Source organism: Crocodylus porosus, unplaced genomic scaffold, assembly GCF_001723895.1.
Source record: "Crocodylus porosus isolate Cpor-Errol unplaced genomic scaffold, CroPor_comp1, whole genome shotgun sequence".
Classification (NCBI taxonomy): domain Eukaryota; kingdom Metazoa; phylum Chordata; order Crocodylia; family Crocodylidae; genus Crocodylus; species Crocodylus porosus.
Genome location: NW_017728918.1, coordinates 26,052,498 through 26,077,580, shown reverse-complemented (window position 1 = coordinate 26,077,580; position 25,083 = coordinate 26,052,498). Strand labels below are relative to the sequence as shown.

The following is a 25,083-nucleotide window of genomic DNA, read 5'->3' as shown; positions in this document are numbered from 1 at the left end:
GCTGTCCCTTAGAATGTTAGCCTGGGCCAGTCCATCAAGGATGGCCTCCTTAATAAACTTTTCTAAGATCTTCCCCAGGAAGATGCAAGCCTATGTCGACTTGATTGTTAGTTCACTTCCAATCGCAGACAGGAAGCTATAACAAATAAAAGAAGAAACTGAGAAGGACCACTCATTAGGGATCTTGAAAGAAATTATAATTTGGGTTGGCTAGAGGACAGGAGTACCTGTGACTTGTGCGTGTGGGACTACTGGTATTGCCAACATGAACTTTCAGTCATTGAAGGAGTTATTTTCAAGGGCAGTGAAGTCATAATATCCCTCCAAAGAGGAATGCTACAAAAGATCCATGAGGGACACTTAGGTATTGAGAAATGCAAGAAGCAAGCAAGAGAGATGATGTATTGGCCAAGGATCAATCAGGACATTGCTAATACAGTTGAAAACTGTTCTACCTGCTTGAAATTCAGACCCTGCCAGCAAGCAGAACCACTAAAGTCTCACCCTGTTCCACATGGAGCCTATGAGAAGGTGGGCACTGATCTCTTTATGTGCAACTCCAGGGTGTATTTAATAGTTATTGATTATTACTCTTTGTATCCGAAAATCTGTACACTGCAGTGTAGCAGCAGTTGCTTGAAGGCCATATCTTCAAGGTATGGAATTCCAGATGAAGTATTCAGTGATAATGGGCCACAGTTCTCCACTGCAGAGTTTAGGCAATTTGCCATGGACTGGGATTTTCGTCATACCACGTCAAGTCCTAATTATCCCCAATCAAATGGCCTTGCAGAGCAATCCCTTCAGACAGTGAAAAACCTAATGAAAAAAGCACTGGACAGTGGAGAGGATTTATATAAAGCACTACTGGCTTATTCTAGCACATCTCTGGACAATGGCTGGTCTCCAGCACAGTTGTTAACGGGCCTACGGATACAGTCGAATCTGCCCATTACTAACACCTTATTGGAAAGTCCTAACAGGGCCTAACAGCCAGGGCCTAACAGCCATAAGGAGAATGAAAGAAGATCAGAAGAAGAAACAGATATGCTACTTTGATACAAGGGCTTGTGAGCTGTCACTACTAAAGCCAGGTGATAGAGTTTGTCTGAGGAATTACTTGTCGAGAACATGGACCAGCAGGGTACAGTGAAACATTTGGTGCAGCCATGGTCCTGTCTAGGGGTATGCCTTGACGTAACTGACGAGACCTACTCCTGCTTCCACTTAGCTCCCGGACAACAGCAGGAGATACGGACTTGGATTAGCCTCAGTTAACAGTACCTAGTTCCTCGTCCTTAGAAGGTAAAGATACTAATGATCCAACAGACAGCCCCCAAACCTCTAATGAGGAGCCAATACTCCAGTGATCCAGGAGACGGGTGAAATGGCCAGAAAGGCTCATCGAGGTCTGTGAATAAGTTAAAGGGACCTGAAGAATAGGAAGTGGTAGAGAGTCACTCCGGAATGAAATGCTGGTAATTTGTCTTCAGTAGGTCATGGATTGTTTGGTGTGGTGGTGGTTTTATCTTGCATTGTTGTTGTGGTGTTGTTGTGGATTTTTTGTTGTTATATTGTGATGGTTATTTTTATTTAAAAAATAAAAAGGAAGAAGTCGTGATAAGGGTTAGACTTTGGAGACAGTCCCTTACAAGGGAATGTCTTATCACATGAGGAATTGGAACATGATCCCTGGAGAGTAAGGAGAAATCAAGACGGAGCAGCCACATGGTCTGTGCTATAGGGACCCTGTGCCATTAATAGTCTGTTCTCTTCCTCATTCATAGTTGTCATTATTCACTGCGGGACCTAAATCATTACAGTGAGGGACTGAATGACTGCGATACCTGCTGGGAGGGAGATATGGTAGTACACAGACAGTCCAGTACATTCTTGGACTGTGTTTGGGATAATTTTTTGTTACAGATGTTAGAGGCCAGCTTGAGGGAAGCTTTTTTTATTTTCTGGTCTCAGACAGGGAAGAATTGTTTGAGAACATGAAGGTGGAAAGCAAGGACCCATAGGTGGAAAGCAAGGACCCATGGTCCTATCTCCACCCTAGATAGGACCATGGGTGCATGTGACAGTGACCACAAAATGAGAGTGCAAGACCTTAGGGGGAGGAAGGAAGGAGAGCAGCAGATTAAGGGCATTGGATTTCAGAAAAGCAGATTCTAACCAAGTCAGAGAACTGATGGGCAGGATCCCCTGGGAGATGAGTCTGAGGGAAAAAGGAGTCCAGGAGAACTGGCTGTACTTTTAGAAGACCCTTTTGGTGGTGCAGGAGCAAGCTATCCTGATGTGATGGTAAAATGGGAAGTGCAACAGCAAGTCAGCCTGGCTAGACAGCAATCTCTTCCATGAACTGAAACTCAAAGAGAAATCCTATAAATAGCGGAAACTTGGTCATAGTATGAAGGAAGAGTATGACAGCATTGCACAGGCCTGCAGGGAGGAAATTGGGAAGGCCAAAGCATGATTTGAGATGCAGTTGGTAAGGGACATAAACAGCAATAAAAAGGGATTCCACAAGTCTGTCAGAAGTAAGAGGAAGACCAGGGAAACCATAGATCCCTTATGGAATGTAGATGGTAATTTATAGGAAGCAAGGCTCTTTAAGTAGATGTGATATCTTTTATTAGACCAACCAAATAGTTTGAAAAAATGTTCAAGTTTTCGGGCACAAACACCCTTCTTCAGGCCTAGGGAAACTCTGCTGCTGTTATGAGTTCTCCAAGGTTGAAAAGAAGCTCAAGTAAACAAGAAGTCTCTGAAGATGCAAAGGAGTGGAGGTTTGGAAGACAAAGGGTAGAGATAGAAGGAGAAGTGGGGAAGGAATGCAAGAGGTCAGCTGCAAAGAGGTTACCTGGTATGTCAGATATCAGGCAGGCTGTAATGTGTCATAAATCCAATTCCTATACTAAGTCCATGATTTTTTGTATTCAGTATATTTATGAAGTGATGTTCATAGGCCTATCTACAAAAGGTGTTTTGTAAGCTCCCTTTGAAGATTAGAACTGAGAGATCAGAGAAGGAGCGATTGTCTTGTGAGAAGGTAATCTAACATATTTACCTGAATCCCAGATTACTTTGAATTTAAGGTAACTCCCAGTAATTAGATTCTGTAGGTGGAAAATGTATACATTTATTATAATTTTCCAAGTATAGAATCTAATTATCAGAGGGTCATCTTAAATTCACCTCCCCACCACTGTTATTGTGGAGAAAGCATCAGCAGGAGGGCAAGTAAGTGTGGGGCGCAGATACCCCCCCCCACACTTTTCCCCTGCTTCAGCCTTCCCTCTCCCAGTGGTGCCTGCACTCTCTGCTGCCTGTGCCCCCTGCCCCTTTTGCAGTTTCTGCCCCTTGCCTACTTTCTACAGCTTCTCCCCCACCATCAACCTCCCTACAGCCTCTGCTCCCTACTTCCCCCACTTATTGTCAGGTGTGGCTCCAGCCCCGGCTCTGGCTCCATTCTCTCCTGGACACAGAAGCAATGCAAGCTCCGTCCCCTGCCTGGCCACGCAACATCTGAAGCTTGCATGTGCTCCATGCTTGGAAGAGATAGAGCCAGTGCTAGAGCTGTGCCTGACAGTAACCAGCAGGGGGAAGGGGCAGAAGCTGTACAGGGGCAAGTGGGAGAGTGGACAAGTAGCAGCTACAGCTCTGATTCTGGCTCTGACCCAGGCTCAGACCAGAATCTGAGCTGCAATAGCAGTCTATCCCCCCAGCAGCTTGTACTTTAATCCAAGATGAGGGACTTTTTCCTCATGTTGAATGAAAGAAAAAACCTTGTCTTGGATTTGAGTAAATACAGTAGTTACAGAAGATGCAGAGTTGGCAGAAGTATTTAATGCCTTTTTTAAATTCCGTTTTCACAAATAGGGGCTTCTACCAGATGAGGACTGTAGTTGGCAGCAAACATAAGGAAGGAGACAAATAGGCGGGGCTGGATGGGATGTACCATAGGGTACTGAAGGAGTTGGCTCCATTAATTTTAGAGTCATTAGCTATCCTCTTTGAGAACTAGTGCCCATCCCTTCTTTTCTCCTTCTCTGCTTCCATGGAGTCCTTGGCAACTGGGATTTGGGGTTGATGAAAATGGTTGCAGCCCCCTCTCCTTTAGTCCTCAGCTATGGGGTGCTGGAAGGCATACAGGGTACAGGCGCTGCCTAAAAGGCTGCACAAGAAGTGTAATATATATGGACCAACTGACTCTTCGAGCCACTGTTCTGTAGGGGATGTGATTGTTTTCTCAGTCTCACTTGCTCACGCAGTAAGCCACAGCTTCTCCTTCTTTGATTCTCCCTCGGTTCCTAGCTCACTTTGTTCCTGACTAGTTTTTCGAACCCTCAAAAAAAAAATCAGCTGGCCTATAGCCAGCCAAAGAAACTGCTCCAGAAGTAACCCCATTTCCCAGTTGCTTGGATAGATGCAGACAGGCAAAACAATTGTACTGGTTCAGGGGAGCTTGTGGTAAATTAGTACCATTTGAAAATACAAGATTTGAAAGTACTAGAATTCCTTTGTTTGCTACCCCCTGCGTGTTGCATCTTCCACGGGGCCCTTCTGCATGGGTCAAACTCTGACTTGCACCATGTCAGGAACTGAACACATGCAGTTTCCAAGTGTGCACAAACTTCCAAGTGTGGTGGCGGGTGATGGTGGGGGTTTTGGTTTAATTAACTGCCTTTTAAGAATTACTTTGCAACAGTTTTATCACAGAGTCTTCTGATGTCAATGTAAGGCTCCTGCCTGCAGCCTGTGTAACTAGGTCAGCTGCACTTAATGCATTCAGCATGGCCAGCTGAGTCCAGTCCCCTCCCTCCGATTGGTTCTGGTGCTGTTTTTAAGGAAATCCTTTGGCACCTGAGCCCTACTGCACAGCTCTCTGGTCTCAAGTGCCTGAGTGGCTCCTGTCTCACTAACTCCTCTGGTTTCCTGGCTCTTGACTCCTGTTACTCCCCTGGCTTGGTGTTTGAATTTTGGCTTAACCTTGACTCGCTTCCTGACCCCCTGATTCTCGTTAGTCCTCTGGCTTGGTTTCAGACTCTTGGCTTTGGATCCCGCCCCTTGCTTTGCAACACAGGGTTGTCCTCGGCTGCTTCTAGCCTGCAGTTCATCCCTGCAACCCTGCCAGTTCTCATTGCTGACTCCTCCCACTAGGCATGGCGCTCTTGTGAACCCTGACAGTTAATGTTTGTGCACATCAGCGAAGAAATCTTGTAAACTACTGCAAATCGCAAGAGTGAAGCTGGTCACGTGAAGTGTGCCTTGCTTTTCTCCTCTCAGCAAGTGTTTTTTTCTTCTTTAAATTAGATACTGCTTATAGTAACCAACAAGGCACTCATGTGTATTTAAATCTTGCAGTGTGTGGCATGTCCTATATAATTTTGTGTCAAAGGTTTTTACTAGGCTAGGGAGAATACTCAAAGGTGGAGAATATTTCATTTTCTTGGTCAGTATAAATAGATTTGCTCTAAATGTCACTCCTGTCCACAGCACCCTAGGCTGTTTCTGTCTCACAGGAGGATGATTTCTAAAATGATGGGAGAGATACATGGTGTAACCCGTACGTTTAGAGGACAGAAAAAATGGCTAGACAAGCTGCATTTTAAAAATAGGAATGTGTTCTGTCTTAGGAACAAATTGATATTGCCCTAGGAAGGTGGCTGTCATAAACTGGATAATGTTACCCAAAGTGCTAATAGAAATAAAATGGAAGGAAAAATCACTTTTCCTGCTAATCACTACCATCATTCTAGTATATAAGCCAGCTCTTGTTCTATTTTTTGAAACACTATTTCCTTTCCAACTGATCAGTAGAGGTTGTAGCTGCCTGATGCGACCCCTTCTGCTAGAATTCTCAAAGGTGCACTTTGTTCTGTCTTTGTATCCTTGGATATGACAACCTGAAGAATTACAGTTGGAGTGAAAGAAGATTGACTATCTCAGATCAACATTTTTGCCTTTATTAATAGGTACGTGAAACATGGATATATTTGTTTCTATTTCACAAATATCATATGCAAGCACAAAGGCAAGGTCAAACCTTAACATCCTAAGGTGTATCCCACTGTTTCCAGTAGCATTTATGTCATCAGTTTGCCTTATTCTCCTTGAGATTTCATCTGGCATGTTTTATATATTATCAGAGGAAAGAAATAAGGTATTTTTCTACTTCTGATATTAAACATTTGTATCATATTACAGTCCAGCGAAAATGCAGGAACAAATCTTAAAAATATAAGGATTCATTGTCTGTAACAATTGAAAGCCTGTGAATCTTTGGCTATTTAGGTTTTTTGTTTTACTTTTCAGTCTTCAGTGAGAAATGTGTTTTTCCTTGTAGATTAAGCATAATGGCAAAATGACATATAAACCAGAAGCAATGAATTCCAGTGAAGAAGCAATGATTTGTGAACTAAGGTCCTACATAACATTAAATCCCTTCTCAAAGTGGCTGTCCCAACAGCAGCAAAGATGAAGTACTGAATTTGGGTGTGTGTCACAATTTTCTGCTTTCCATGTAGGTTCTGTGTCTGTGAACAGTAGGTAAGAAGGTAGACAAGAATCTTGCCCTTTCAAGAAACAGGATTCATGACTATTTCAGACCCGCACCAATTCGGAAGAATGGAGCTAGCAGAAGGAGCCAGGGAGATATCCACAATTTGAACAAATCCCGCACCTATTATTTGATGTCAGTGCCTCACCCACTTAAAGAGTGCAATTTGAACCTTTACATTTTGGATGATGTATTTCCTCCTTGTGCGTGTATGTGTGTGGTCCGGGGGAGATGGGGCAGAGGGGAAGGAGGAGAGGGTGTGTGTTGGAGAACATTGAAGAAATGTTGGGTTAAATTTAGACCACATGCAAAGAACTGCAAATTGCATGCGTTAGGAGTGAATTTGCCCCACAACTCTTCAATGATGGTGTAGGTAAAGGTTCTACAATGTCTTGCCAAATGCAACCAAATGGTTTGCTGAATCTCTTGGAAAAGTAGTCTCTCAGAAAGGTACATCTTATTCTTTAAAATGCAGCAAGTCTTCACACACACGTACTAGTTAGAAACAGGCTTTTAAGTATTAGTTTGGAAAATGAAAATAATGAGACCTTGGTTTTTTCCACTGCATTGCTTTTGTTCAGCAGTCAGTGAAGTTGCTTCATGAATGGCCATCTTGCCCAGTGCATGCCAGAGATAACTTATTCACTGGCTTCAAAGTCATACCACACTGCCAGCACTCTGAGAGGTAATATTCTCCCTCATATAACACTTGCCTTTTCCCCTTCAACAGTGCTTTTGCTCCATATATGCCCTAGAAACTTGTTCACAGCACTGGGTGTCAGCGACAGTACTCCCGCTCAATACTCGCCATGAGCTCTTCTTCAGAGTAATCATACGATATCGCGGACTGCCCCTCAGGCTTCTTGTTGTGCTGGACTGGACATCTGCAGGTTAAGAAAACAACATCTAGTTACTGTAAAAGAAAATCCAAGCTCTGAGACAGACTATAATCACTTAGATCTGTGAAAGACTGGGAGCAAGACACCTGGGTCTCCAGGCTTGTGTTCAAGAATGTCAGGAATCTCCTGCTCCCTCCCCAACAGGTCCTGTTCCCTTAAAGAAGCTGCTCCATTGTTTAACAGCAGAATCATTGCTTCAATACCTGGAGATAACAATTATTTCTCTAAATACCATGTATAGAATTACCTAAGTGATTTACAGCACAATTCCTCTGCCTGGGCCTGTAATACTAGGATAGCCTTGTGTGCTCTAAGGGACCAGGTGCAGCCCAGTAGGGTGTATGCAACTCATTCTCCCACATGTTTTCTGAGTTGTAGACTCAGTCACTCCAGTGCAGCACAGGAATGGGAAATAAGGTAAGGGACAAGAAAAGACCCATCCTTGCAGCTGGAGATGGGTGTTATCCAAGAAAGCCTGCCAGAGGCACGGGGCTTCCTACAGGATCTTCCAACAGGGAGGAGAAATGGGGAGAAGGTGACTGCAGGAGTCTGCCAGATGATTTTGGGGCCTGTTGGAGCCTCTTTGGGGAGTAGGGACCTGCAACAGAATAAAAGGTGTATTCTGTTTTTTAATCTAATTTTAATCTAATCTGATTTTTCAGATCACCTCAATTTAGTAAGCAATATTGAATTCATCAACAACATTCTTATCTGAGAACTTTATATAATCCTTGCTCTCATATCATTGTTCTCCATAGCCTTGAGCAAATCAATTGGTTTTGTAGCTTTTATTTCTCTACTTATAAAATGGCAATAGTGCTGCAAAGAGGAATGAACGTGTCTGAAGTACTGAGACTATTCCCAGAAGTTACTGAACTGCTTAGGAAGGTTTAATCTACAAGTGTTTTTGTTCTCAAGAAGCTGAACAAACACCTCCCTAAGATCCTGATTCTGACAATGACTATGGTTACATCTTGCTGGGCCTGGTAGTTAATTCAGTTTTCTTGTCATGTCTCTACACCACATTTGACCATTTTTTTATGCAAGCTCATGCTCGCTTATTGTACTTGACAAGGTCTTGCATTATACATGTGCCTTCAAGCACTGGGCATTGCAGCAGGTGTTGCATAGTGTGAGGCTCTGTGCCACACTCACAGGTGGTTGAACCAATGGTATAGCCCCATTTCTTCATTAGCTCCTTGGAGTGTCCGACTCAAGTGCATAGGCAGTTGAGACATTGCCACCTTTGCCGTGGTTCATAAACCCATGGTGGGAGACTTGGTCACTGCAATGTCCATGTTTTTTCGTGTCAGGTATTTTCTTCAGCCTCTTGTTCCACATTTGTAGTTGTGTCTCCTTGGATGTGGTATTGAGAGGTTGGGTGCTGGTGAGGAAGCTCCTGCATGATTTCAGATGTTTGTGTGCTGTGGGGTGGTCATACAGCAGATGTGTCACATCTTCAGTTTGTCTCCATTGTTCTGTCCTTCTGGCCACTACTCTTCTGATGTCAGGCAGAGAGATGCCAGCCAGCAGGTACACACTGTTTAGGATGGTAGGCTCAAGACATCTTCTGATGTATTGGCAGCTATCATTCAGGATGGGGTCAAGGTGCTTAGCATGTATAGATCTCTCTCATACAGGGTATGTATACTTGGCAGCAGAGAAGCTGAGAGCCAGAGCAGTGGCTTAGATGGTTTCTATAAGTAGGGTTTCTACCAGTATGCCAGTAGCAAGAGGAGGATCCAGGAAATTCTGGATCCCTTAGTGAGTGGGGGAGGCAACCTTGTGACAAAGGATGCAGAAAGGATAAAGTACTCAAAGCCTATTTCACCTCAGTCTTCACAGGCAAGGTCAGCTCCCAGATTACTACATTGGGCAGCACAGTTTGGGGATGAGGTAAGCTGCCAACAGTGGCAAAAGGACAGGTTAGGGACTATTTAGAAAAGCTGGACATACACAAGTCCGTGGGGCCAGATGGGATGTACCCGAGGGTGCTGAGGGAGTAGACTGATGTGATTCCTACACACACACACCTCTCCTGCTCTTGGCCCCCCCAGAGTACCAGCACGGGCCTTGTGCTCCCGCAGTCTGGCAATGCAGCCGGGGGCCACATGGTGCTGGAGTGGCAGGTGGGAGGGCAGGGAAGCAGTGAAAGCTGCAGCAGGCAAAGGCTTCTGGGTGTGTGGGGAGATGGGGTGGGAGGGGCCTGGGGGTGGAGTGGGGCTGGACTGGCCTTGCTTCTGAGTCCCGCTGGCTTCCTCTGGGTCCTACTGCCTCTGGCTCCTGTCATCTTTGACAGGCAGCCAGGAGCAGATTAATATAAATTTTCTAAATATTTTAGGGGCCCCTCAGGCCAGATAGAATGGCCTGATGGGTCAAATCTTGCCCGCCACTGATTTAGAGTGACCTAGACAAATTGGAGGACTGGGCCAATAGAAATCTCATGAGATTCAATAAGTACAAGTGCCAAGTCCTGCACTTAGGACAGAACAATCCCATGCACTGGTACAGTTCGGGGGCTGACTGGGTGGGCAGCGGCTCTCCAGAAAAGGATGTGGGGGTTACAGTGAACAATAAGCTGAATATGAGCCAGCAGTGTGCCCTTGTTGCCAAGAAAGCTAATGGCATACTGGCCTGCATTGGTAGGTGTGTTGCCAGCAGGTCAAGGGAAGTGATTATTCCCTTCTGTTCAGCACTGGTGAGGCCACATCTGGAGTAGTGTGTTCAGTGTTGGGTCCCCACACTACAGAAAGGATGTGGACAAATTGGGAAGAGTCCAGTGGAGGGCAACAAAAATGGTGAGGGGGCTGGGGTACCTCCACTTCTGAGGAGAGGCTAAGAGAACTGGGCTTATTTAGTCTAGAGAAGAAGAGACTGAGAGGAGGTTTAATAGCAGCTTTCAACTACAGGTTTCCTTCACCAACCACAGTTTTGCCAACCACAGTTTTGTGTATCCATGCCTAATATACTATATACCATTTTGGCTACCACAGTATACAGTTTTGAGTAACCACAGTTTTCCATGTCCACACATCAGTATACCACCTGCCATTTTATCCATAAGCCTCTTGTCTTGCCAACCACAGTTTTGCCAACCATGGAAACTTTCAGGAACCTAACCCCAATGGTTGGTGAAGGAAACCTGTACCTGAAAGGTAGGGGGGAGGCTTGAAAGAGGATGGAGCTAGACTGATCTCAGTGGTGACTGATGATGATGGAACAAGGAACAATGGTCTCAAGTTGCAGGAAGGAAAGTTTAGGTTAGATATTAGGAAGAATCTTCTCACTAGGAGAGTAATAGAATACTGGAACAGGTTACCCAGAGAGGTTGTGGACTCTCCATCCTTGCAGGTTTTAAGACCTGGCTGGGCAAAGCTTTGGTTGGGATGATCTAGTTGGGGATGGTCCTGCTTTGAGCAGGGGTTGGAGTAGATACCTCCTGAGGCCCCTTCCAGCCCTCATTTTCTATGATTCTGTGGTTGAGGAGCTAGCTCCCCATTTCAAGTTGATGAGCTTATATAAAATGTTGTTCCGAGTGCTCACCTTTGCTTTTGTTTTCATGATGTGCTTTTTGTATGACAGAGTTCAACTGAGGGTGACTCCAAGGTAAACTGGGTTTGAACAGTCAGACAGTGGGGTCCCGCAACATGTAATGTGTTAAGCTGGTGGTTGGCCTCATGGTTTTTCAGGTGGAAGGCACATACTTGTGTTTTCACTGGGTTGGTATGTAATTGGTTTTCAATGTAGTATGAGGTTAGGCCAATTAGTGCCTCAGAGATTTTTCAACATGGTCAAAGCCAGTGTTTTGGGCTGTTATGCACAGATTGTCTGCATAGACAAAACATGTTGTTTCCAAATCAGTTGGTTGGTCATTCATATAAATGTTATATAACAGCAATACAAGTATGCTTCCTTGGGGGAGGTCATTAAACTGTTTCCTCCTTCTGCTTCATTCAGTGTAATGTGGGTTTTGGTGAGGCTAGTTTTTGTGACTCCAATGGTGGGGAAAAAACAAAAGGAAAGAGACAATTTCTTCACATTTTTATGTACTTGGTTCCTGAGTAGGGAAGAGATATCAAATGGCATGGTGCCATTCCAAGACTCATTAACTAGTGTCTGTAGACTTCCTGAAGTCCTGTGAGGATAAAATTGAATGGTGTACCAATTGCATCTGCCAACTAAAATCATATGGGAAGCTTGCATGCTGAGTAGTCAGAACCAGGTAGGATGCATTGATGAGAATCATAAGTGAACAAACCTAAGAATTCTTCTCTAACACTAGACTATATTCAGTTTTCAAAATAGGCAGTATTGAACACATGCATGGTATCCCTGGGAGGCATGTATACCTGATGAGCAGTTGTTTCATGGTTACCTAGAAGCAGTTTTCAGCATGGAGGGGTAGTGTACATTCTTCTGTAGCATGCGGAGTTATCCTCGCCCTAGGATTCTCTATGCATACATTAACCAATTACTTCTTTACCATCAAAGTGGCATGGCACTGGCAATGCCTTTGTCTCCCCTGCTTCTACTTGTGGCCTGCTGTAGGGCATTCTTGGTGTTTCTGGTTTTGTGCTTTATGGTCCATAAAGAGTGGAAATTTTTTTAGGGATCCCTGGTAAATGTTTGCTTGTGAATACAGGGAATTGGACTCAGTGGCCTGGGAGGCCCATTCAAATCTTGTGCTTCCTGTGTAGACCAGCTGGTGATCAACTGGTATGACATCATGTGGGTTTCTGAAAAGAAAGGCAATTTACTCATAAGGCACATTGGCAGAGCCATAGATGGTTGCAATCTGTATTTAGCAAGCAGAGGCTTCAGCTGATTCCTCCATTCAGTTTCCTTCTTTTGACAGTGGAAATAATTGGATTTTCATGCAGTAATTAGTCTGGGAAAATGCTTGAAATCAATGCCCAGAAGATGGAAACATGTAGCAACCAAAAGGTACAAATACTTTGCAACAGTTGTAAAAAGGAAATGTAGAAATCCAACTTAAGCCTACAACTGGCACATGATTTATTGATTACATCCCCCCATGCAACAGGCCCTCCACTAGGTTTGTATTAATGTTGAATGATGGATCAGGAATAGAGCCCCAGGCAAGATTTCTAAGACTCCATTTGAAGACTCACAAAAGGTTCACTGTTTATCTCACTCTTTACATAGTATTTTTCCCCCTAATTATTCCTGGTATCTTGGCCTTCAGCAGTGACTTAAGGGTGACAGAAAATCTCTTTTAGTATAAACCAAACTTAATGAAAAACCAAACTTACTGTCAACTTAAAAAGTCACATGCTCACATCCAATGAACAACCAGGACTGAACTGAAAACTAATGAAGGGAGGGGATGATTGCCTGGAAAAGACAAGAAGCTGCTTAGTCTTTACTGTATTTACCTCCCCCAGTGTGAAAACTTCTGGAGAATACAATAGGGATGAAACCTATAGGGTTCCAGAGAAGTATAATATGGTCCTGCAGATATTATTTGAAAACCTAAATAGCTGAATTGTCTGGTCTACTTAGAGTTGCCTAAAATAGCCAGTGATAGCTAACAGAGGGTTTTTCTTATGTAAGGGAACTCTTTGCTAGAAGAGAGCACTAACAACCAGTCTGCACCAGCCACATGGGTAAGCGAGAGAGATGTTCTAGGTGCTGGACATGGTGTGTAGAGGGCATGGTGGAACAGAACTGCACTGTGCCCAATACTGAAATGATGGCAGATGTTAGAGCAGGCCCCCAGGTGCTCCCACCAGGGCCAGGTGTGAAAATGAGGGAAGTGCAGCTGCTTTCAGGCAGTCTTGTGTTCTGTCTATTCAATCTAATTGATAACTATTACATATTCTGTCCTGGAAAAGACTAGATCAACACATCTGGGAGAAAGTAATACAAAACACAGCTGCTCAATGGGATGGATAAATCTGAAGAGCAGTAATGTTGAAGGGGGGAAAGCATATAAAGAAGTTTGCAGTGTAGCAGGTTTTTTAAAAAATGGAAGGGCTGGGGGGGTGGGGGACCAATGCAGCTCCATCAGGCATAGATGCCTTCTTACCAAAACATATTGACAGTTTGGAGGGAATGTAAAGAACAGAAACAAAAACCATCCATGAGCTGAGTAGAATGACTTCAGAAAAAAAGAAAGAAGTAGACATATTTAACTGGCTAATGTCAGCTGTAGAAGGGGAACAGGAAAACAGTCTAAATGCTGCTGCAGCAGGTTCAAAGATACTAGGGTAGGTGAAAATATAATTTACTTTCTATCAGCTTAAGGCTTCCTAAAACTGGTAGAGCAGAGACAGTGGTCTAGTACATGTAAGGCCCTAATTTTTCCACCACAGACATGCAGCTGTTACATATTTCACCCATCTCTCCATATCACCCAAAGATTCTCTAGATTTTCCTTTAGGAGAATTTTCCACAATAAGCCATTTTATGTATTGAAACTTCAGTGATCTTTTTTGCAATTAAAAATATGAGAGAGAAGCACTTTTCTGCCAGAGGCTTAAAATGGTATGGATTAGCTAGAGCCTGTAGCTTCTAAGCTCCACTTGGGAATATTTAGACTGAATCTTTGCCAGGACAGGTCTCTTAAAGGTTTAGCAACCATTCCAAGACAAATCAGATGACAAAGGACAAAGTAAAGCATTGTGAAGGTAGGGCACAGGGCAGCAAGGGTGCTGGAAGATCTCAGAAATTATTTGCATTGAGGACTCCTGCATGAACTTTCTGCCTTGTCCCTGATCTCTGGAGAGGGAAGTGGAAGAGAACGTGGCTCCCTGAACACTTCAGAGAGGAAGACTCTAATCCATTTCAATTTCCTGCTGACTCAAAAGAAAGAGCTGCTGAACCCAGGGCAGGAAAAAAGGTTTCACTAGCAGGTGAGCTCCTCTTGTCACATCCATCAGTAGTGTTCATTCAGAGTAGGTGACACAGTCTGACAGCCTGGGTTTTCAGTTCACAAGGATTCTAGATCAGTCTAGAGAAATGAGGCTGCTTAAAAAATGGAGAGGACTTAAAATAAAAACCCATACTGTTTGGGGAGAGAGGGTGAGATATTGAGGCCTTTCAGTTTCATCAGGGTCCCATTAAAACACACATTTGACTTATTTCCAGGGCTCTTCCCTGAAGGCTGTCGTAATGGAGCAGACTGCATTTTTGCTAACGGAAATACTATTTCATTCTTCCTCTCCTCTCTGCAGACACCCACAAGTTTATTCCAGCCAGCCTTCTCTGTACATCCCAGCTGCTTGAGCCAAAACACTGAGTATCTTCTGTGCAACTGAGGGAATAAATATGAAGATGAAAGAAGTAACCCTGCTGGAAGTGTGATGACGAGGTGGCTCAGCTCACCTGAGAGCCACTGAAAATCCTTTGCCCATCCTTGTCTTCCTGCAAGTATTGTTTGCCGCAGTCTGCACCCAGCCAACAGTGCTGATGCGAGTAAGTGTTTGCTTTGGCCACCAGATGGACCAGAGAAGCCTGTGCATACAGCACTCCTACACCTGCACTGTGGGTATCTATCCTTTCTTCCATACGCCATGTCTATATGAGACACTAACTGTGCAGTAGCTCGTTTACTACTGCGCAGCAACATCATGTGGCAGGAAGCATGACACGACACTACTGCATAGTCAGCATCACCTAAAAGTTGTTCAGCGATGCTACTGTGCAATAAGTCCAATTACTACACAGTCATTTAGTACCTGTTCAGTCAATTAGTAGTATTTGTATAAATAAGTACTGCCCCACCACTTGTTTATACAAGTGGTAAATGACTGCAGTAATGACTGTGCAGTCAGCATCTCATATAGACACAGCCATAATGGAGTAGAGAACAAAGAAAGGGCCTACTCTATCCTGAGACATGCAACATACAGGCTATGAAGCTGATTAGTGAAATAGTAACAAAAATTGTCACCTGTAAAAGGGAAGTGTACTGTCTGAAAAATATAATACTCATGCACTACTTACTCATTGGTGAAGTTGCTTTTCTCTAGGTCTGGTGTGCTTCTTGTTATGGCCTTGAAAAGAACAAATGTCACAGGGTTAGTCTATGCAAAATAAAACATCAGCAAATCCATAGTTACCTTTGTACACAAATGACCTTGTTCATCTTGCCAAACAGCCCAAGCAACTTCAGGGAAGGCAGGGCTCCTAGTCTACCCCCACTCCCTGCATTGTTCTGCTGATGCTGTTGGGGTCTCCTGGGCCCCCTCCCTCCTCCTGCTTCTATTTCCTGCCCCTGGGGACAGCAGACAGTCTGTGGGGCTGAAGGAGCCCACAACTCGGGGTTTGGCAGGACCTGGGGCCACTTGTGGGGGGTGGGAGCCCCACTATGGTTCAGTGCAGGGTGCTGACATCATGGCATGGCAAAGGGTAGCGCCTATGCAGCATAGCATATGGGCACCATAAGGGTGCAGTGGTACTGGGTCCATGTGGCACATGGCTTAAGGGGCAGGCGGGGGTGTGCAGCCCATATGGTACGTGGCTGGGGGGCTAGGGCTCATGGCCACTCAGAAATTGGACAGCCCTGGTCTAAATCACCCCAAGACAAACATCTGCCTAAGCTGTCCTATGAATCCCCCTCCCTTTTCCATGATGGAGAGAAAACACTGTCATCCTTTGCTGTTGCCTCTGAGGGAAGGCAACACTGGTCTCCTTATGCTGCAAACCCACTGTAACACAGTTGAAACTTTCACCACCCTCTACCAGCAGCGATGAACCTGATCCCAGTCCACAGCAGTGCACACACCATAAGCCCTGCATTCCAGTGACAGTAGGATCCATCAACACCAAATGGAGATGCATACTTCCAGCAGCGGTCAGCGTTACAACTCTCATCACAGCAAGAACATAGCCAGGGGTCTTCCATCCCAGCACTTTCCTGAGGGAGGAGGGTGTGGGGTGTTTAAATTATACAATGGATGTTTTTCCTGTGGCTGTCTCTTCTACATTGTGAGATATATTGTTATGTGGGCGGAGGAGAAAAATCAATTAGTCATGAGGACTGAGTTAGCAGAACTTGCCGCTCACTGCAAAATTAGCTCCTACCTCTATGAGGATCTTCTAGCAACAGTACTTGTTTCTCAAGAGAAATGTTTTTTGGAGTATGTAGGCATCTACCAACTGTTCATCTATTGCATCAAGGAAAACTATGGGAGAGTGAAAAGAGAAGAAAGCAAACTACGGTTCACACTTTCCCAGTTCTGTCCTTTGACTCTGCTCTCCATTGACTCAAGATGAGCAAATAATGGAGATTTGTAATGACCTGGTTAAAGTGATTTTAGCAGAAGATCAGGACATGGCATGAGCTGTCACACAGTGTATGGCATAGAACAGGCATAATGAAAACTAATCACAACCCAGGGTGCTCATGTTAGAGGTGATATATGCTGCAAATGCAGCAGATAATTTGTGTCTGTGTTTATATGGGTTAAGATGATGCACATTACACAGGCCTCCCCATCCTACAGCTAACTGAAATATCACAGGGTTGTGAGCGAGGCCTGCTTCCTGCAAACAGGACAATGAAAAGTTAAGTAAATTCAGCATCTCATTACTGCAGTTTACAGCCATCTTTTTATTACTCATCCAGACCCCAGTGAGTCTCCTCCTTGTTTTTTTCCATTCTATTTTCAGCTTAGGAAGGAGGTTTTGGCATAGAAATCATTATGACTCAGTACATCAGACACATTGTGTAGTAGAACTCCTCTGAAGTTAGTATAACTATTGCAGTAGGAAATCTGGCCTAATGTGTGACCAGCTGGGCCAATGTGGATTATGGCCAAGCTGAATCCCAGACAGTAAGGAGGGCACTCATGGCCTCTGGGAACACTTCCCACCCATCTTCAGCAATATCAGTGGAGCAACTGGGGAGTGTTAGCGATAGACCCTGGAGGATGTGTTGCTCAGAATATAAAGAGGAATACAGGGAGGTCACAGATTATCCTTTCTTTTCTGCCAAAAAACCTTCAAAACATTTTAAGGAGTCTCCTAAGGACTCTACTCTCTAGTTTTGCTTTAGATCAGCAATCAGTTTCAGGGACAGCAAAATGAACCACACTCTTAGTCAAGGTGAGAAAGTGATACTGGTAGAAAACAAAATACCTATGCAGCTGGGTATGCTACCTTGAGCATACTACCAGTTTTAACTAGAGTGCAGCACAGCTGGGCTTTGCAGATGACATCAGTGTGGCACGACAGCCCCTAGGGGTGCTGTGACCTCACCTACCTGTGCCAACTTGGGTCTTGAATGCACCCCGTCTCGCCCACCACGTCTTGATCTTATATTATTAACGGGAGGCTGCCTTCCTGCCCACTGTGGCATGGTGCCCGCCTTACGATGCCAGGACCCTACTTGATGCCCTTTATTCCCCCCTCTCCTGGGGCCTGCTCCAATATCCATGCCCTCTCCCAGGGCCTGCTCAATGTACACGCCGCGCTCCCACACGCTTGTCCTCAACCGGTGCTTCTCTTGCACAGATAGTGCCCTACTGAGGTCTGTGCCTCGCGCTCCTCCCCCGTCCACACTGGGGCCTCCTGTGCCTGACTCGGGCTTCCCAAGGTTGGGGCTCAGGCAGCCTTAGCCTCACCTGGCCCCCAGACCCACCTTCTTGGGCCTATGCCCCACTGGGGCTCTTCCCGATATCACCCCTGCTGGGCTGAGGTCAGGATACCCCACTAGCTCAGACCCACCTTCCTGGGCCTACGCCCCACTGGGCTTCTGCCTACACTGAGCTCCTCCCAAAGCTGCCCACACTGGGCCAGGGTCGGGACACCCCCACAACACAGCACCCTCTGTGGCACCAGGAACTCCCCCTCCACCAGGGAGCTCCCCTGAGGCCTCCTCCACCCCCACAGCCTCACTCAGTCCCGGTGTTACTCAAACACCCCAAATAGAAACTCAAGACCACAAGCCTACCAGCTGAGACACAAAATAAGCCTCCTGGCTATAACATACACTCCTGTCAGGGTTCTCTCCCCCCATCTTGTCATGTAGACTCAGCCTGCTGTGCTGTGCTGTGCTGCGCTGCGCTGCGCTGCGCTGCGCTGCGCTGCGCTGCGCTGCTCCTCAGACTGCCAGAAGAGAACTAGCCCTGGCTTAGCCTCCTCTGTTTATAAAGGCCAGGCCCTGCCCCCTGGCAGTCAGCTGACCCAATTAATTACCATAGCAACTGGCAACTGCTGCCCTAATGAGTGGCAGCTAAACCTATTTACTACTATTCAGTATCAGGCAACCTAGTGCATCAGCTCTTTAAAAGTGGCATTGTTACTGGTTAAGATTTCAGCTCAAGTCACTGTTTCCTGGACTGGTTGGTGATGTTTCAGACTTTTATAAAAAATACTAGTTTGGGATCCATTGGGGGTGTGGGGGTGAGAAAGACAGAGTGACACTGAGCTTGGAAATACCCAAATACCAACCTGGAGCCACACAGTTTGAGAATCTGAATTTCTTTGGATTCTTCATCAGACTTTTCCCTCCCAGCTAGGAGCTTTCAGAATCACAGATGTTAGGTCTGGTAAAGACCTACTGATTAGGTCATCCAGTTCCTCTCCCAGCCAGTGTTCCCTTACAGGACATATTCTAGTCTTATGAATATGGAATGAGAATGACTTGTCTTGAGATTTCTTTTGAGCATTAATAGCATTTCTTAGAAATGCTAAAAATCAACTTTTAATAGCACTGAATCAAAAAGTAAATTATTTTCACCATGAAACATAATTCAGCAAGAGTAGAAAAGTAATGCTATTGTAATTTCTGTTTGAAACTAATTTGGTATGATATTACAAAAGCATGTCTATGCACACACACACATATTTAAACAATGAGGAATCTTCCTCTAGACTTCCCGTATGAAATAAAAGACATAATCAAGAATAACCTAACCGACCACAAGGTGACACTGTTTCACACTAATCTACTAAAAGAGCATTTATCTGGATGTAAAAACCAGGCAATGCCTTTCTTACCAAACCCGATTTTAAAAAGATGCATTAAAATTATTTGAAATATGTTTATTATTCATTACATGTTTTACATATGTGTTATTGCAGGTAGGAGCATTGAAGATAGGGCAGGATGTCACCTTAGAACAGTGGTTCTCAAATTTTTGAACCTCAAGGTGCTCCTACATAACTTCATTTATGTGGCCAAAGAAGGTTAAGAACCACTGATCTAGCTGGTGCCATGTGAAGGCAGCAAGGGCAGAACCTAACCCTACCATGTCCTGCTCTTTCCATTGTTTGTTCCCCTCACCACCCCCCTCCCGTCTGCACCTGATGGGGCAGACCCCGTCACTGAAGCTGCTCCTGCAGGGTCTCACACGCTGATGACCACCCCCATGGCTCCTCTCACCGGTCCCAGTAGGGTGGCAGAAGTGGTGGGAGGTGGGTTTCAAAATGTAGCTCTGGTCCCATGTCTGCCCCTTCATCCACCCACAGCAGAGTACACTGCTGGGAGCATGGGGGTAGCTGACACAGGCTGCCAGGGAGTGAGGGAGGGCATCGGCAGTCCCTAGAGGAGCAGCTGCAAGCTCCACTGAGTAACTGGGACAAATGCAGGGCACTGGATAGAGGGGAGAAAGCATTTACTTCCTCACACAGGGACCAGGCAGCATGGCATGCCTAATGGGATCTGTGCTGTGGCACCCCTGTTGAAAATCGCTGCCTTGGGACACCTATACACATGCCCAGCGCCTGCTCCAATGCATTCGAATTAGAATGTATCAGAGCAGACTTGATTAATCGAGTCTGCTGGATCATTCTAACTCGACTGCTCCAGCACCCTCGGCGTCAGCATCCCCACATTTCAAAATGGTGGTGGGGGCGCTTTAACTAAAGCTTGTTGAATGAGCTTAATTAAAGTGCCCCCACTGTCATTTTGAAGCGTGGGACACTGAATACATGAGACTCTGGATGTTTTAATTAAAGCGCTTCCCGAGTGCTGCTCTAATTAAAACGCGCCCCCCAATGGAGCATGTGTAAAGACATCCTTAGAGATTAACTGGTTCAGAGTTTTCACAGCATCAGACAATGTAAGGTGCTGCCTATGAAAGGTCATGCTTCTCTGAACCAGTTAGTCTCTGAGGTGGCACCTTGTCCTACCTTCTGCCTGACTTCACACTAACACTGTTAAAACTACCTCTGTGCATGTAGGATGATGCAGTTAAGTAATCATTTTCTGTCTGTATTCAGCAGGAGCTACAGCACTGCAGAAAAACCTAACAAAAACACTGACATCCTATGAAGGGTGATAAATAAAGCTATGGTATCACCAGTCCTTTCTTGTTTCCAAGGAGAGCCACTGCAATGTACTGTAATATGTCACAATTTGCAAAACCACAAATATTCTCTTTGACTTGAGCAAAGAAAAGTGAGACAAAAACCTCAGTGTAATAGTTGTGGACGAAGGAGTGCTGAGATTTAAAAAAATGAATGTTTAACACTGTGAGTGTAGTTCAGGGTCCAAAGGGAATAGGTGGTCAGTACAACTGGGGGTTTGGTGATAGAGTTGTCATTTGGAGATGCTCCTTTACTAGGATACAGAGGTGGGAATTGGGAGATGGTCTCTCAGTTCAGCTAGTTAGTCAGAGGCAAACACAGGGGGTGTGCAGAGGTCATCTACTGCTTCACAGTACAACTTATCTAGTTCTTCTCATTCACTGTGGCTGCTTACAGATGTTAAAAAAAGGAACAAAAAACTGGTGTTTTATTTTAAACTTGGTGGACTCCCACACCAAGCCCAGCACATGGCAAGAAGAGGCAGTGCATTAGTTGGACGCAGCTCGTCCAACGTCTGTATACATTGGGCACTTTAGTGGGGCTTTTTTGACACCTTTATCTAATAACTGATTGAATCAGCTTTAGATAAAGGAGCCAAAAAGACCTGCTGAAGCACCCAATCTATACAGACACTGCGGAGCTGGGTCAAAGTAACATGCTGCTTCTTTTGGTAAAGTACATTTTTTAAACGTCTGTAAACAGCCTGTATGGCTATGATTATTGAATCTGGTGATTGCTACAGAGTCTATTCCGGACTGCTGCTGGCCTCAGTTTCCCCATCTGTCTAATCTGACTGAGGGCACCAGGACATATTGGAGAAGTGCTTTGAAACAACTAAGAGAAAACCACTTGTAAGTGCTAAGCATTAACTAGGGCACCTAAGTTTGACAAACTTTTAAAAAATAGCAGTTTCTCTCTTTTTTTTCTCAGCATCTGCCTGGTCCATAGGGTAGTGCTTCCAAGTTTCTGTCAATTAAAAAAACTAACTGAGGCTCACATGCAGCCACTGATGCCAGGTATACCTTTGCCAAGGTATAGCTAGGAAATACATCCCTCAGTAGTCAAGTTCTTGTCAAGGCAAATTTCCCCCTACCACATGGCAGAAGTCTCTCTTCTCTCAACCTCCCCAGGAGTGGATCCAGAGGGGATGCAGTTGCATGGTCATACCTTAATTTCAAACCAGGCAGAGGAAGCAGTGCTAAGGACTTTTTAAAGTCCCCAAGTAAGAATTCCCCCGCCCCTAGGACCTCCTTCCTTCCCCTCCATGCTGAGTGGCACCTCCCTCCTCTCCTCTGCTCACCCACTGCTGCCACTGTCTCCAACTGCCCCAGGGGCAGGGAGAGCTCCAGAGCCACTCCTGTCCCACTTCAGTGGGATTACATGGGGAGCCAGGCTCAGCCAGGGACAGTGGCCGTTGCAGGCAGGTGCCGGCAGTGGGAGCCCACCTGCTACCGCTGCTATCCCTGGCTAAGCTAAGTTCTCCATGCAGCCACTCCCCACAGCCCTAGCTAGAACAGGGCAGGAGCAGCTGGGACTGTGGTGGGCAAGCAGGTTCCCTTCCTGTAAGTAGAGAGGCTGAGAATAAGAATGGGAAGGGAAGTGCTGCTGAGCATTAAGGAGAAGTGACTGGGTGCCAGAAGAGGAAGGGGGAATTTTACCTGATTCAGAGACTTTTTTAAAAAGTCCCCAGATGCATGGTCAGCCTGCCCCAGTTGAGAGGGAAGGATGGGAGTGGGAGTGCAGCCACCCCTGCAGTGCCAGTCACTGCTCCCACACCTCTTTTTAAAATCCTGGATTGCCCTATGCACCTACTCAACCCAAGTTCGGTCCTGCCTTGCCTCCAGGTTGAAGGGACAGCATTTGCTTGTCTGACTTCAGCTTACTTTTCTGCTGCAATGTCTTTTTCACCCCCATTCTCTCACTTCCATCACTATCTTGCTCTATTTAAACCCTACATATGCAAATACCATATGCCCTATATCAGTGGTCTCTAACCTTTTATGATGAACATCATTTTTTGGCACCCCAGGATCAACTATTTGGATGTGAGAGTGAAGAGCTCACTGGTCAAGTACATGGATGACACCGAGTTACAGAGAGCATGGCCCCGCCCTCCCCCCCAACAAGCTGCCTGGGCTCTGACCCCACTCACCCAGCCCAGCCCAGGTGGCAGGGGGCAGGGGGCATGGCTCAGCCCAGCCATGTGCATCCTGCTGCGACGGATCGTGGAGCCTCTGACAAACTGAGATAGACTGTCAGAGACTCCGTGATTGGGATCGACTGGTTGGTGACCATTGCTCTGTATGATTATGAACCTTTTTCTGTCTTTATTACCTAATCCCTTTTCTTCCCTTAGTTTGCTATAAGTAGGGGAAGTCACAGGAGTTACCATTCTTTGATGGGAAGAACTCATTAATGGAGGAGTAGCCAACAAGATCATGAGAAGCTGCCTTCAAAACCTCTGAAGAAGAGCAATAAAATGTATTCTCAGTTAAGCAAACATAATCATCTTTTCCAGACTTGTTATATGGCCAGCAAAAGAGTGGAGCAGGAGTGCACTTTGTATGATGAGCTGAACACCTACACAGCCTAAGTAACTGCATTTTTTCTTTTGCTTTTAAATAGTTTCACTTGGTCTTTTCTCTCAGGCTGTCTGATTTCTTGGACCCTGAAGATCTAGATGGGTAAGTCCATGATGGTCTTTGACTGGAGTCCTGTTACTTCAGATTTAGGATGGCTGCAACAGTATCAATTAAAGAATAGCCTCAAAGGATGGAAAAACCTACAAATCTAACCAGAGATTTTCTTCCACTTCTTTGGAAACTGCTGGTGGTGATATTTTATCTTCCTTCAAACAGTTTGTCTCGAAAGGAATAGGTGCTTTCTTCAATTGTATTAGCACAACTGAGTTAGATGAATATGGCTGGAAAGCCCTTGGAACAGCCCTGTCTATGCTGGCCACCAGCACCGTACCTAGACTCCTGGTGGCCCTGGGCGAACTTTTAGTATCGGGCCCCCCTTTGCCAGACATAATGATAATAATAAATTTAAAATTACCATTTTTGGGCCCCCTTTCTGTTTGGGCCCCAGGCAGCCACCCAATTCACCCATGCCTGTGTCTGGCCCTGCTAGCTACCACCTCTGGAGTTGTGGTAGCTTGTTGTACTGTTCATGGGCTACATGCCACCCATTTGTGGTCTCTTGGTAAACCTCATTTTCCACAGACTGGGTCTCTAGACAGCTTGAAACCAAGGAAGGTATGAACAAAACTCCATTCAGCCGAGTGTTTTAGCAGCAGCTGGACAAAGAGATTTCTAAATGCCTCAAGTTAGTGGACGGCACCACATAACTGGTGTGTGCTCTCCTCAGCTAAGCACAACCGAGTGATCTCAGCAATTTCAGCATTGCTTGCACTGTTGTGGTTTGCCAGTTCTTAGCATTTCACTAAACCATGCTCTTACAGTTTAACTTTGCCATACTTATTTTTGTAGAAAGAAAACCTTTTATTGCCTACCAGCCATAGCTTGCTATAATTTATGAATCTGTTGGGTTCTTAATAAGAACAGACCACATTTTAAAGTACAGCCATTTAAAAATACTGATCCTATCCTGACTTGGCCATGTTCAGCTGGGTTGGTTTGATCCTTTTTGAAAATACTAACATTAATATTCCAGCACAATGATGGAACAAAAATGTACATCCATTTCATCCAACTCTTACTCAAATGAGTAAAGCTTAAAGCAGTGAAGTTGGTGGGGTGGCTCACATAGAGAAACTGCTCACCAAGCTCTGAATCTTATAATAGGGGTGTTTTTGAGTTAGTCAAGCCATGAAAGCGCATGAAACCACAAGAGCTCTGTTTTTTTCCACATCTAAAACTTGCTCTGCCAAAACAAGGTTTTAGTTTGAAGGCTGTCTTTTAATAGGACTTATATATAAAGTTTCCATGGTGATCCTGGCCAAGTTTCCTAACAGAAAATGTACTTTATATCAACCTTATCATGCTCCCTTGGAAATAGAGTAGTTTGACAATGGAAATGAAGATCTTTTAAAGAGAGAGACCATCTCTCATGGCACAAAGCCCAGCTGTATCTGCTGTGGAAGCCACAGGGGAAGCCTGCCATTTCCTTCCTTGGGGTCCCTCCCTTCAGCCCTATCATCTTTGTGGTGGGTCTTGCAGCTCTTTTAAATCACCAGCCAAAACAGGGCTGTCCCCAGAGCCGGCATCAAGGGTGCTGGCGCTCGTGGCATCAAAAGGGGCTGGAGAAGTTGAGTTGCCTCGGCAAGCTCCGCCTCACCCGGCCCGCGGGCTGCGAAACCCCGAAGGAGTTTTCAGAGGA

General features: G+C 45.2%; 1 long non-coding RNA gene across 3 annotated transcripts in view; it reads right to left on the bottom strand.

Moving 5' to 3' along the window:
* Positions 1-5,951: 5,951 nt before the first annotated feature.
* The window catches only part of LOC109311655, a 33,153-nt gene continuing 14,021 nt past the window's right edge, over positions 5,952-25,083 (bottom strand). The window contains exons 1-3 of one of the 3 annotated variants that reach the window (XR_002101562.1): positions 17,222-17,232; positions 15,433-15,482; positions 5,952-7,449 (exon numbers count right to left, since the gene is read on the bottom strand). This is a non-coding gene — a long non-coding RNA (uncharacterized LOC109311655). Of the gene's footprint in view, positions 7,450-15,432; positions 15,483-16,512; positions 16,616-17,221; positions 17,233-25,083 lie in introns of those variants that run through there. The other 2 variants (XR_002101560.1, XR_002101561.1) reach the window with 2 other exon arrangements.